This window comes from Cebus imitator, unplaced genomic scaffold, assembly GCF_001604975.1.
Source record: "Cebus imitator isolate Cc_AM_T3 unplaced genomic scaffold, Cebus_imitator-1.0 Scaffold302, whole genome shotgun sequence".
Classification (NCBI taxonomy): Eukaryota; Metazoa; Chordata; class Mammalia; order Primates; family Cebidae; genus Cebus; species Cebus imitator.
In genome coordinates, this window is record NW_016107617.1 from 2,224,220 (window position 1) to 2,234,449 (window position 10,230).

Here is a 10,230-nt window from a genome sequence, read left to right on the forward strand (position 1 = left end):
TAAATTTGAAAAATCTAGAGGAGTGAATCATCCAAATTTGTTTTTTCCCCTAAATTGTTTAGGCTATTCTGTGCCCTTTGTATTTCCATGATTTTGGAATTACCTTGTCAATTTCTATAAAAAGGCAATTGTGATTTTACCATAAATTGCATTGAATCTTTAGATAAAGTTGGGGAGTATTGCCATCTTAACAATACAAAGTCTTCTAATTCATAAACATAGAATATCTTTCATGTACTTAGCACCTCTAATTTTTTTAGTGATATAGTTTATAATGTACCACTCTTTTATTTTGTTAAATTTATTATTGAATATATTATTCTTTTTCACAAGATATAAATTTAATCATTTTATCAATTTTATTTTCACAATAGTGAATAGAAATATAAATTAATTTTGTATATTCATTGTTTTATCATGCAAACTTGCTGAACTTATTAACTCTCATAGTTTTTTAGTTAATTCCTTATGATTTGCTATATGCAGGATCATGTCATCTGCAAATAGAGATAGGTTTACCTTTTGCTTTCCAATCTGGGTGGCTTGAATTTCTATTCCTTGTAAGTCTATCAACACAAATTGATAATTATTGTTTAAGCAATTGACTTTAAACAGATAAAAAAGCATTTGCAAAAATGTTTCTGTTGTCTATTTATATTTAAGTACATAGTTACCTTTACCCGTACTTTTCATTTCTTCATGTGGATTCAGATTATTGCCTCATGTCCTTTCATTTCAGCCTGAAGGACTCCCTTGGTATTTCATATAGAACAAGTCTGCTAGTGACAAATTTGCTTAGTTTTTGTGTATTTGGAAATGTCTTGATTTCTCTGCTATTTATGATGGATATAGAATTCTTGGCTGAGTGTTTCTGTTTCTGCTCCCCACAACCCCTACCCTGGCTTTCAACAGTTTGTCATGTGTCTTGGTACGAATTTCTTTCAGTTTGTGTTATTTGACATTCATTGAGCTTCTTCGATGTGCATATTAATGTTTTTAATAAACATGGAGTTTTCAGCCATTATTTCCTCAGAGTCTTTCTGCCTTTTTCTCACTCTCCTTTTCTCTGAACCTCATATTATGCATATGTTGGTACACTTGGTCACTTATAAATCTCCAAGACTGTTCATTTTTTAAAAAATGTTTTTCTTTTCTGTCTCTTATGATAATCTTATATATTCGAGTTCATTGATTTGTCTGCCTCTTCAAATCTGCTGGGAATTTTTGTTTCAGTTATTGTACTTCTTATCCCTAGAATTTCTATGTGATGCTTTTAAAAACAACTTCAACAGGTCTTGAAAGCTATTAATAGCTTTATCTCTTTATTTGTACAACCTTTAATAAGACATCATTCTTATCCATTTCTTTATTCTTTGTGAACATTTTGAAAATAACTAATTTAAAATTATTTCTCTAGGAAGTAAAAACTTTGGGCTTTCTCTGGGATGGGTTCAACTGACTCCTTTTCCTGTATATGGGCCTTATTTTCATTTTTGTTTACATGTTTCATAATTTTTAAACCTGATAATTTAAAACAATATAAAGTCAAAACAATATAAAGTCCCTAGGATTTACTGTTGTTGCTGTCTGTTGTGATTATTGTATTGTTTTGTTGGTTAGTAGCTTTTCTGAATTAATTTTATAAAACCTGTATTATTTGTCATGTCCAACTTAGTAGTCAATTAATGATGTCGATCAACTGTAAGTGTCCTAATTTTTGCCAAGTGACTGTGTACATCTTGGATTATGCCTTCCATGCTCGGCCAAACTTTTCACAGCTTTGATTTGATCATCACTTCCTGCTTGTACAGAGCCTAGTGGCTGGCCAGAGGTGACAACTTACAGCCTTATCAGATCTTCAGGATGCACACAGCCATAGGAAAGTGCAAAGGCCTTCGTATGCATGTAGCCTTCTAGATTCACAAAAATATGTCAGGTCTATTCGAAGTCCCCTATGGATATCTTATTTCCCAGCTTTCCCTTTCAGCTCTCTGGTTAGTCTGTTGTTGTGACAACTGTTACCAACCATCTCAGGTATCCATGACGTTAAACAATTGCCTCTGTCTGCTTTTTTGATAAATGCTCCTGGGGAAAGGGCTGTTTGCACTGGTCATGTTCCAAGTTAGGTCAGATAAAGGTGTTATTATAAATTGGGCCTTCCAGGGGACTCTCAGACAGGTCGCATTATGACAGCTCTCTGCAGATGAATTGAAGTAGCTCCAGTTTTGTTCTACCCCCCCCCCCCCAGTGGCTTCCAGGATACTGGCTTTCACTATGATGATGGCTGTTAGCTTACAAGGCTATTACAGAGCTGGGGAGAAAAGATGAGGATAGGGCAAGTTAGAATGTCACAAAGCCTTCTATTCTTACTGAGGTTAAGAAAGTCATTTTTTTCTTGAAATAACACTTTTTGGATTGCTGTAAGTCTATGGTTTATTTCCAGAGTTCTGAAAAAATCGATTCTGTCAAGTTTGCCAGTATTCTCTTTGCTTTTATGGAGGGAAAAAATATTCAGAAGTCATTTATCTGCCATTTTTCTTGGATTTGCATCACCGTTTTAAAAGATTTGTCTCTCTCCACTAGACGTCCGTTACACCGCCATCATGGACACCAGCCGTGTGCAGCCTAGCAAGCTGGCCAGGGTCACGAAGGTCCTGGGCAGGGCCGGCTCTCAGGACAGTGCATGCAAGTGCACCTGGAATTTATGGACGACATGAGCCACTCCATCATCAGCAATATAAAAGTCCCCTTGCGCCAGGGCGACATGCTCACCCTGTTGGAGTCATAGCCAGAGGCCCGGAAGTTGTGCTGAGCTTCACTGCTTGCTGGGTCTTGGATGTTGAGTTTGACCACTTGGCTGATGGGAATGGTGTGTCACAATCTGCTCTGTTTTTATTTTTTGCCCGTCACATGGGAATTGAGATGCTCCTTTAAATAAAGCATTTGTGGTGATGCTCAGTGGCTCACACCTGTAATCCCAGCACTTTGGGAAGCTGAAGCAGGTGGATCACGAGGTCAGGAGATCAAGACCATCCTGGCTAACATGGTGAAACCCTGTGTCTACTAAAAATACAAAAATTAGCTGGGCATGGTGGCACATGCCTGTAATCTCAGCTACTTGGGAGGCTGAGGCAGGAGAATCACTTGAACCGGGGAGGTGGAGATTGCAGTGAGCAGATATCTCACCATGGCACTCCAGCCTGGTGACAAATAAGACTCTGTCTCAAATAAATAAATAAAGCAAGCTTTTGTGTTTCCAGTTTAAAAAAAGATATCTCTGATTCATCGGTTCATTGACAATTATAAAAATTGGCTTCAATATGCTGACACGGTCATATTAATCAACTCTTAGGCTACTTTGTCATGCTTTCTATATTCTAAGCTTAATTTGCACTGTGTCTGCACAAGTTTTTATTTCCAAGGTTCCTTTTCAAGTGACACAGTCTTGTTCAGGTTGAAAATATAGAAAATAATTTTATCCTCAGAGAATTTATGGTTGTTCATCATGTATTTCACAGTCAGATAAAGGCAAGAGGAAAAAAGGACCAAAGCTGTATTTTGTGTATTAAAACCAACCTTTAAAAACTAAAAGAATATGAACAATAGAAAAAGTCTGACAAAAAATCTGGGATCACAAATCTGGGTGGTATCATTTGAAGAGCTGAACAAAACATTATTGTATTCTGGTGCACATTTATACATTGTGTTGTTGTGTTTGTGTATGTTTCTGGCCACGAATCATTTATTTTCTCCTAACATGCAATGTTTAGAAACCACTGTTTCCCAGATTTGACAAGATAGCCATGGTACTATACTAAGCACTTTCATGCCTTTATTCATTTATTCTTTGCAAGAATTCATAAATGGTAATGTTATTATGGATGATTAGTATAGAGCATAGTATGTTTAAGTAACTTAAGGATATATATCAAGTAATTGATGGTACTATTTGAATCGAAGTCTAATTTGGTGCTCCTTAGAGAGATCTCAACTGCTCACAAATTCTAAGCACCAGTCAGAACTCTCTTCTGTGAGCATGCTAGATTTCATTGCTTGAAAATCTGTAAAGAACCTAACATTTGCAAAGTTGTGATCTTAGAACAATGAACAAGGTTGCTTACAGTACAGTTAGGGAGACAGATGTTAAGCGAGTAATTATGCAGATAATGTCAATAAATACTATGTAGAAAAATGAGAGAAACATGAGGGTGTAATAGAGAAACCTAAGTTAGATTGTGTGATTAGTGAATGATGAGTTGAATATGTGACATTCATACTGAGCATCAAAGGGAGAGTAAAACACAACATGTAGAGAAGACATTAGTTTAGAAGAAGCCCTCGATAGGCAAGAAACAGACAAAGTCAGGGTAAATGAAGCACCATTAGTGAGGGTGGACCAAAAGGAAACTGAAGAAATAGAAAAGCAGACATCATGCTGAGATTTACAGGCTTTCACAGGAATGTTTACATTCCTAAGAAAATTAGGAAACTGCTAAAGGTGTTTAAGGAAGATAGTAACATAATTAGATGTGCACTTTGAAAATATTACTTTGAATTACTACTTTCTGAAATATTTTTGCAACTTCTTGTGGGTCCATAATTATTTCAAAAATCAAAGTTTTTTTTTCTTGTTTTCATAAGGCACAAAGAAACAGAAAACATTATTCTTTTGAACTGTGAAAAATGAATTGACAGGGATAAAGTAGAATCAGGGACACCAGGTAAGATGCTACTTGTAGTGGTCCAGGCCAGGAGCAATGGTGTTCTAGCTGAAAATGTTAGAAATAGCAGTGGAAAGAAGGGGGAGCATTTGAGATAGGTGCTGGAGGTATGGCCTATGTGAGGAGGATGAGTGAGAGTGAAATGCTGAGAGGGATTCTGATGTTTCTTACATGGGTATCCTCATGGTACCATTTCCTGAGAAACATAAAACTGGAAGAGTAACAATGTCATTAGAAGGCAACTGGATTTCTTATGTGTGATATTTGAAATGCCTCTAAAATGTCTGAATATTAATATTAACCACACAATTGAATGTACAGGCTCAGAAGGTAAACTTCCAAATCTTTAAGGCATAAGTGGTATTTAAAGTCATGAGTTCATCAGGGGCAAGAAGGTAGAGTTGAGAAAGAAGCACAATGCCAAGTTTTAAAGAACCATAATATAGTTAGGCACTGTGTAAACGCAGTTCAGTCAATGATAGACTGTGTATGTGATGGTGATCCCATAAGATTAGAATACTGTAATTTTACTATACCATTTCTATTTTTAGCTATGTTTAGGTATATAAATACTCACAATTTTGTTACAATCACCTACAGAATCCAATACAGTTACATGCTTACAGGTGTGTAACTTAGGAGCGACAGGCTATCCCTAAATGCCTAGGTGTGCAGTAGTCTATGCGATCTAGGTTTCTGTAAGTACACACTATGATGCTTTCACAATAAAACCACCTAACAACATGTTTCTCAGAATGTGTACCTGCTGATATGCAAAGCCTGACTCTATTTAAAGACTAGATAGATTAGGAAGGACCATCAAAAGAAGCTGAAAAAGTTTGGCTAGTAAAGAGTTTATATTCTAGGAAGAAAGATTCACTAGCTCAGTCTAGCCATCAGCTATTTCTTGGGGTTAGTTACCGTGGTTTCATAGGAACCGAAACATGCAAAATGGCAGCAAGTTTCACCATCTCAGTGGGTGTTCAAGATCCATGCTGAAGTGCTTCCACTGTGAGCAGTGTGGTGAAACTTTTCATCAGCACTTGGCTTTGGCAAGTTCCTCAGAAGTCCCAAAATATTGAAGTGCCAGCATTCCTTTCGCTGCTAGACTCCCTTCTGCTTGAACAGATCCAGAGAATGGAGATTGCTAATTTACTGCTTCCCGAGGCATCTTTGGACAGTTGAGACTATTAGAAAACTCTTCCTTATACTCAACTAAAACCTGCCATCCTGTGGCTTTCATCCACTCTCCTAGTTTTACTCCAAAACTTGGGGCCACACAAAACTGAATTCCCTTTGTCGCATGACAATGTTTCAGGTATCTGCCTAAAACCATTGTGTCCCCCAAGACTTCCTTGTTACAGGAAAAATGTCACTGGTTCCTTTTATCAGTCCTCATAGAACACAGATAAGAATTAAATTAAGTATACTGTGTTCCAATTTATAAAACAAATATTTGTTATGAGAGAACTAACTCCAATAATAGGCTGAGTCTTAGTGATTCAAACTATTTATGTTACAATGAACAAACTTATCTAGTAGTTTGGACAAAACCAAGTAATAATAACTTTCACATGAAGGAGATTCCACTTGACCTAAAATACTAAACTTGCTTGATATAGCAGTATTATGCTATGGTAGGGGCACAAGCAGATAAGCATAAACAGAAAAGCATTTGAGGCTAGGCGTGGTGGTTCAGGTGTGTAATCCCAGCACTTTGGGAAGCCAAGGTGGGCAGGTTGCTTGAGTGAGGAAGTTTGAGACCAGCCTGGTCAAAGATGACAAAACCCTGTCTCTACAAAAACATGATAAAAGTTAGCCAGGCATGGCAAGTATCTGTAATACCTGCCACTTGGTAGGCTGAGGTGAAAATATTGCTTGAGGTAGGGAGGTGGAAGTTGCTGTGAGTCAAGACCACTGCACTCCAGCCTGGGTGACAGAGTGAGACCCTGTCAAAAATAAAGAAGGAAAGAAAGGAAGGAAAGACAGGGAGGGAGAGAGGAAGAAAGGAAAGGGAGGAAGGAAGAGAGAGGGAGGGAGGGAGGGAAGAAAGAGGGAGAGAAAGGCAAAGCATTTGAAAGATATGTTAATATTTGTTCCCTAGAGCAAACATGCACACACACACACACACACACACACACACAAACACACACACACATCCTTCTTTAAAGGGCAGATAAAATATCATTTATACATACTAATTATTAAGTCACTTTTCTTCTATATACGAAATGGCCTTCCTCAAATTTTCCTTTGTGTTTGGTGGGGTAGCTTATTTTTAGCTCCTTACCTATCTTAATGTCTGGCTTTTACAACATACACTTCATATCTGGCATAGATGTAAATGCTGAAGCTCAGGTCATGTCTCTAATTTTAATCCAACACCCCTTAGAAATTTAGCTAATGGTGACATGAAATAGTTCCTCTATATAATGTTCAACACAGACAATATCTCAGATGCTATTTTTCATGCCCTGTGACTGGTACTGGAAAAGGTATTTGTTCTTCCTTATACATGGTTTCATTTTTAGTCTCAAAACAGGCATTATTCCTCTCATTTTGCAGATGAGGGAACTGGTGCTCAGAAGACAGAACTCAAGACCCAATCAGCCTTTATGATGCAAAAGTTGCTATACTCAGTTCTCAAAATACATATTTCAGAGTGCAGTGTTGGCTGGTAGTCATATGCAGCAGCTTGGAAATGTAAGTGTTTTGTTTTTGAATTTATGATCTAAAACTTGGCAACTGTGCAATTTTTGTCAAGTCACTAAACCTCTCTGTGCCTTGGTTTTATCATGTAGTAAACAGAATATTAACATTTATGTCTTCATTTACTGTTAGAATTGAATGTGATGTATGTGATACACTTTCAGACATTAAATTCTGGTGCTTGGTTATCACACAATAAATGGTAACTAACAGGAAAAAATGTGGAGCTTTTTACCCTTCCTGTTGACAAGCCAGTTGTCTATATAAATACAGAAGAAAAGAACTTATCTTCCATTTCCCATCTCAGAAGCAAGTATCTTAGACAAGACACTATTTTCTCTTTAATTCCAAGTCCTATGTGCCCCCTTCTCATGCTTTTTACCTTAACAAGCTATAGAAATAATCCCTGAAAGTACAGTCTTTGATTCTTACTCAAAATATGGAATGAGTACCTCTTTGTTAAGAAGACTTGATAGAAATTCACCAAAACTTATAATTTTTTCTCCAAATCCTACATAACACAATGAATATAATTTTCCCTGAGGCATAACACAGGTAGGCTGTGTTGAAGTTATGTTAGGCTCACTCCCTGAGTTGTAAAAAGAGACTGTGATGCCCAAATGGAAAGCGAAAAATACAGTTCAGTCACTTGTTTGGTATTTCATCAAGTTCTCTGTTTTAATTCAACCAAGTGACCAAATCTGTAGCTACTTAATGTCCCATACATTCAACCAAATTAAGTGAGAGGTGAGACATTTAAACTAAGTACTTGCAGTATTTTAAACAAAACAAACTGAATTTTTCTTATTTTCAGTGTCTTTGACGTGACTTAAATTACAGGCTGTCTAAATCTGTTGGAATGTGGCCCTGTAAACGCAACAGGGCATTTTTGGCAGATGTAACCAGAGACTGCTACTGCAATCATGCCAGTCATCCACCCATTGCACTACTCAGGATCTGTTTATATCTACTCCTTTCCTTAGGACATTTTCTTTGGTAGCTAGAGAAGGAGAGGAAAGTTTTAGCCAGGCTTAGGACAGAGAGGTGAAGAAAGGTAAATAGATGGGTAAGTTTAATATCAGAGAGGACAGGGCCCTGCTTCTCTGGCCAATTTTGTTCACTGCTATCTTTAGCACCTAGGACAGCGCCTACCTGTCTGCCTGCTACAGCTGGCACTCAATCCAATCATTTGCTGCCTGAGCAGGCCCCTGAACTGTTAAGCTACAAAGATGCAAGGAGAAGGGTAGAGAGATGAAGAAATTAGAAGCATTGATTAAGAAAGACTTTGGGTTTTATAGGCAAAATTGTTCTGACACCCAAATAGCAAAGTATATTACACAGTTGGTGAAGAGGTCAATTTCTCCATATCTGAATAAAATCCATCACTCTTCTGATGTCCATGGACCTGGGAGTTTTGGTACCATCTGGAAATGATACCCTTAGTAGAGATGTTGACATTATCATGGTGGCCAGTAGATGTGATGAGTTCTCTCTAAACGCCTTGACAACATGAAACATAGGGTGGAGCATGAACTAAAACACAGAGCAGACTCATGTTTGGCCACACACATAAGCATCCTTTGAGATAATCACAGTGAAAATTATAAGATACTCTTAGGGGGACATTTTTGGCTAGCAGACTGGTGGGAGTCAGGGTAAATGATGGCTGATGGCATAAAAAGGAGATTACAAGAAAAAGTAACAACCAAGCTTGTAATCATAGCTAGCAGTTTCTGGGTCCTGGGGGTCTCATAATGTTTGCTCTTGGATTTACAATTATCTGGGAAAGCAAACTTCTGCTTATTTTCAATTCACTGTTAAGTGTTGCGAACTTCTGGGAATTTTTAGGACAACATTCCCTGAACTATTCACCATTCCCCTTTGAAAATCTCATGCCAATTTGATGCAGAATCCATGCCTCGGTTTTTAATTCAAAAAATATTGTTACAGAAACACTAACATTTCTTTAATGTCAAACACTTCAAAAACTTGGTTAAAATGTGAAAACCATCTTTGAACTTTCAAGTTTAGTGTGGTTGTTTCTAAGAATACAATGTAACAAATATTATTCCTTTTTTAGAAAACTTTTCCAAGCTCTACACAGGAAACTGCTTTCTGGGGTTACTCAGTGACAGAGTTATTGAAAGTGATAAGTGATACAGATTAGCCATGCATTCAAGGAGACATTTGCCATTGGCAATCGCTAATCACAGACCAGGGAATTTCACTTCCCTGTGAAAGATACAGTAAACAGAATATTAAGATATTATTAATTATATAATATTAAGAATATTATGATGAAAATGGCCATGGATTCATTGCACTTCCTCCCATCAAGAAGTTAATGCGATTTGCCCATAATGCATTCAATATGGATGGCTTTGAGACTCTGTTTGAATAACAGAATGAGTCAGAAGAGACTCTATCTGAGCTCTAAACCTAAGCCTCAAAACACCTTTAATTTACTGCCTTTGTTCTCTTGGAATACAACTGGCATGTGAATAAGTGTGGGATATCCTTCTTAAAGATGAAAGAGCAAGTGGAAAGAGGCACAGATGCCCCAAATGAGGCCTGAAACATGTGAATGTGTACACCTCAAAACATCCATTCCCAGCTAAGTCATCACAGACCAGGAGAAGTACTCCAGTAACCCACAGAATTGTCAGAAATAATAAATGTTGTTTTAAGACACTATGTGTTATGTTAGTTTGTTATGCAGCAAAAGCTAACTCATACCAAAGACATAAAGAAAGCAAGAAAGGTAGGTAGGTTGAAAACAGTACCATATAATTGGTAGTTG

At 37.3% G+C, this 10,230-nt stretch overlaps 1 pseudogene; it reads left to right on the top strand.

Moving 5' to 3' along the window:
* Nucleotides 1–2,603: 2,603 nt before the first annotated feature.
* Nucleotides 2,604–2,920, top strand: LOC108285579 (annotated as a pseudogene).
* The last annotated feature ends 7,310 nt before the right edge of the window (nt 2,921–10,230 follow it).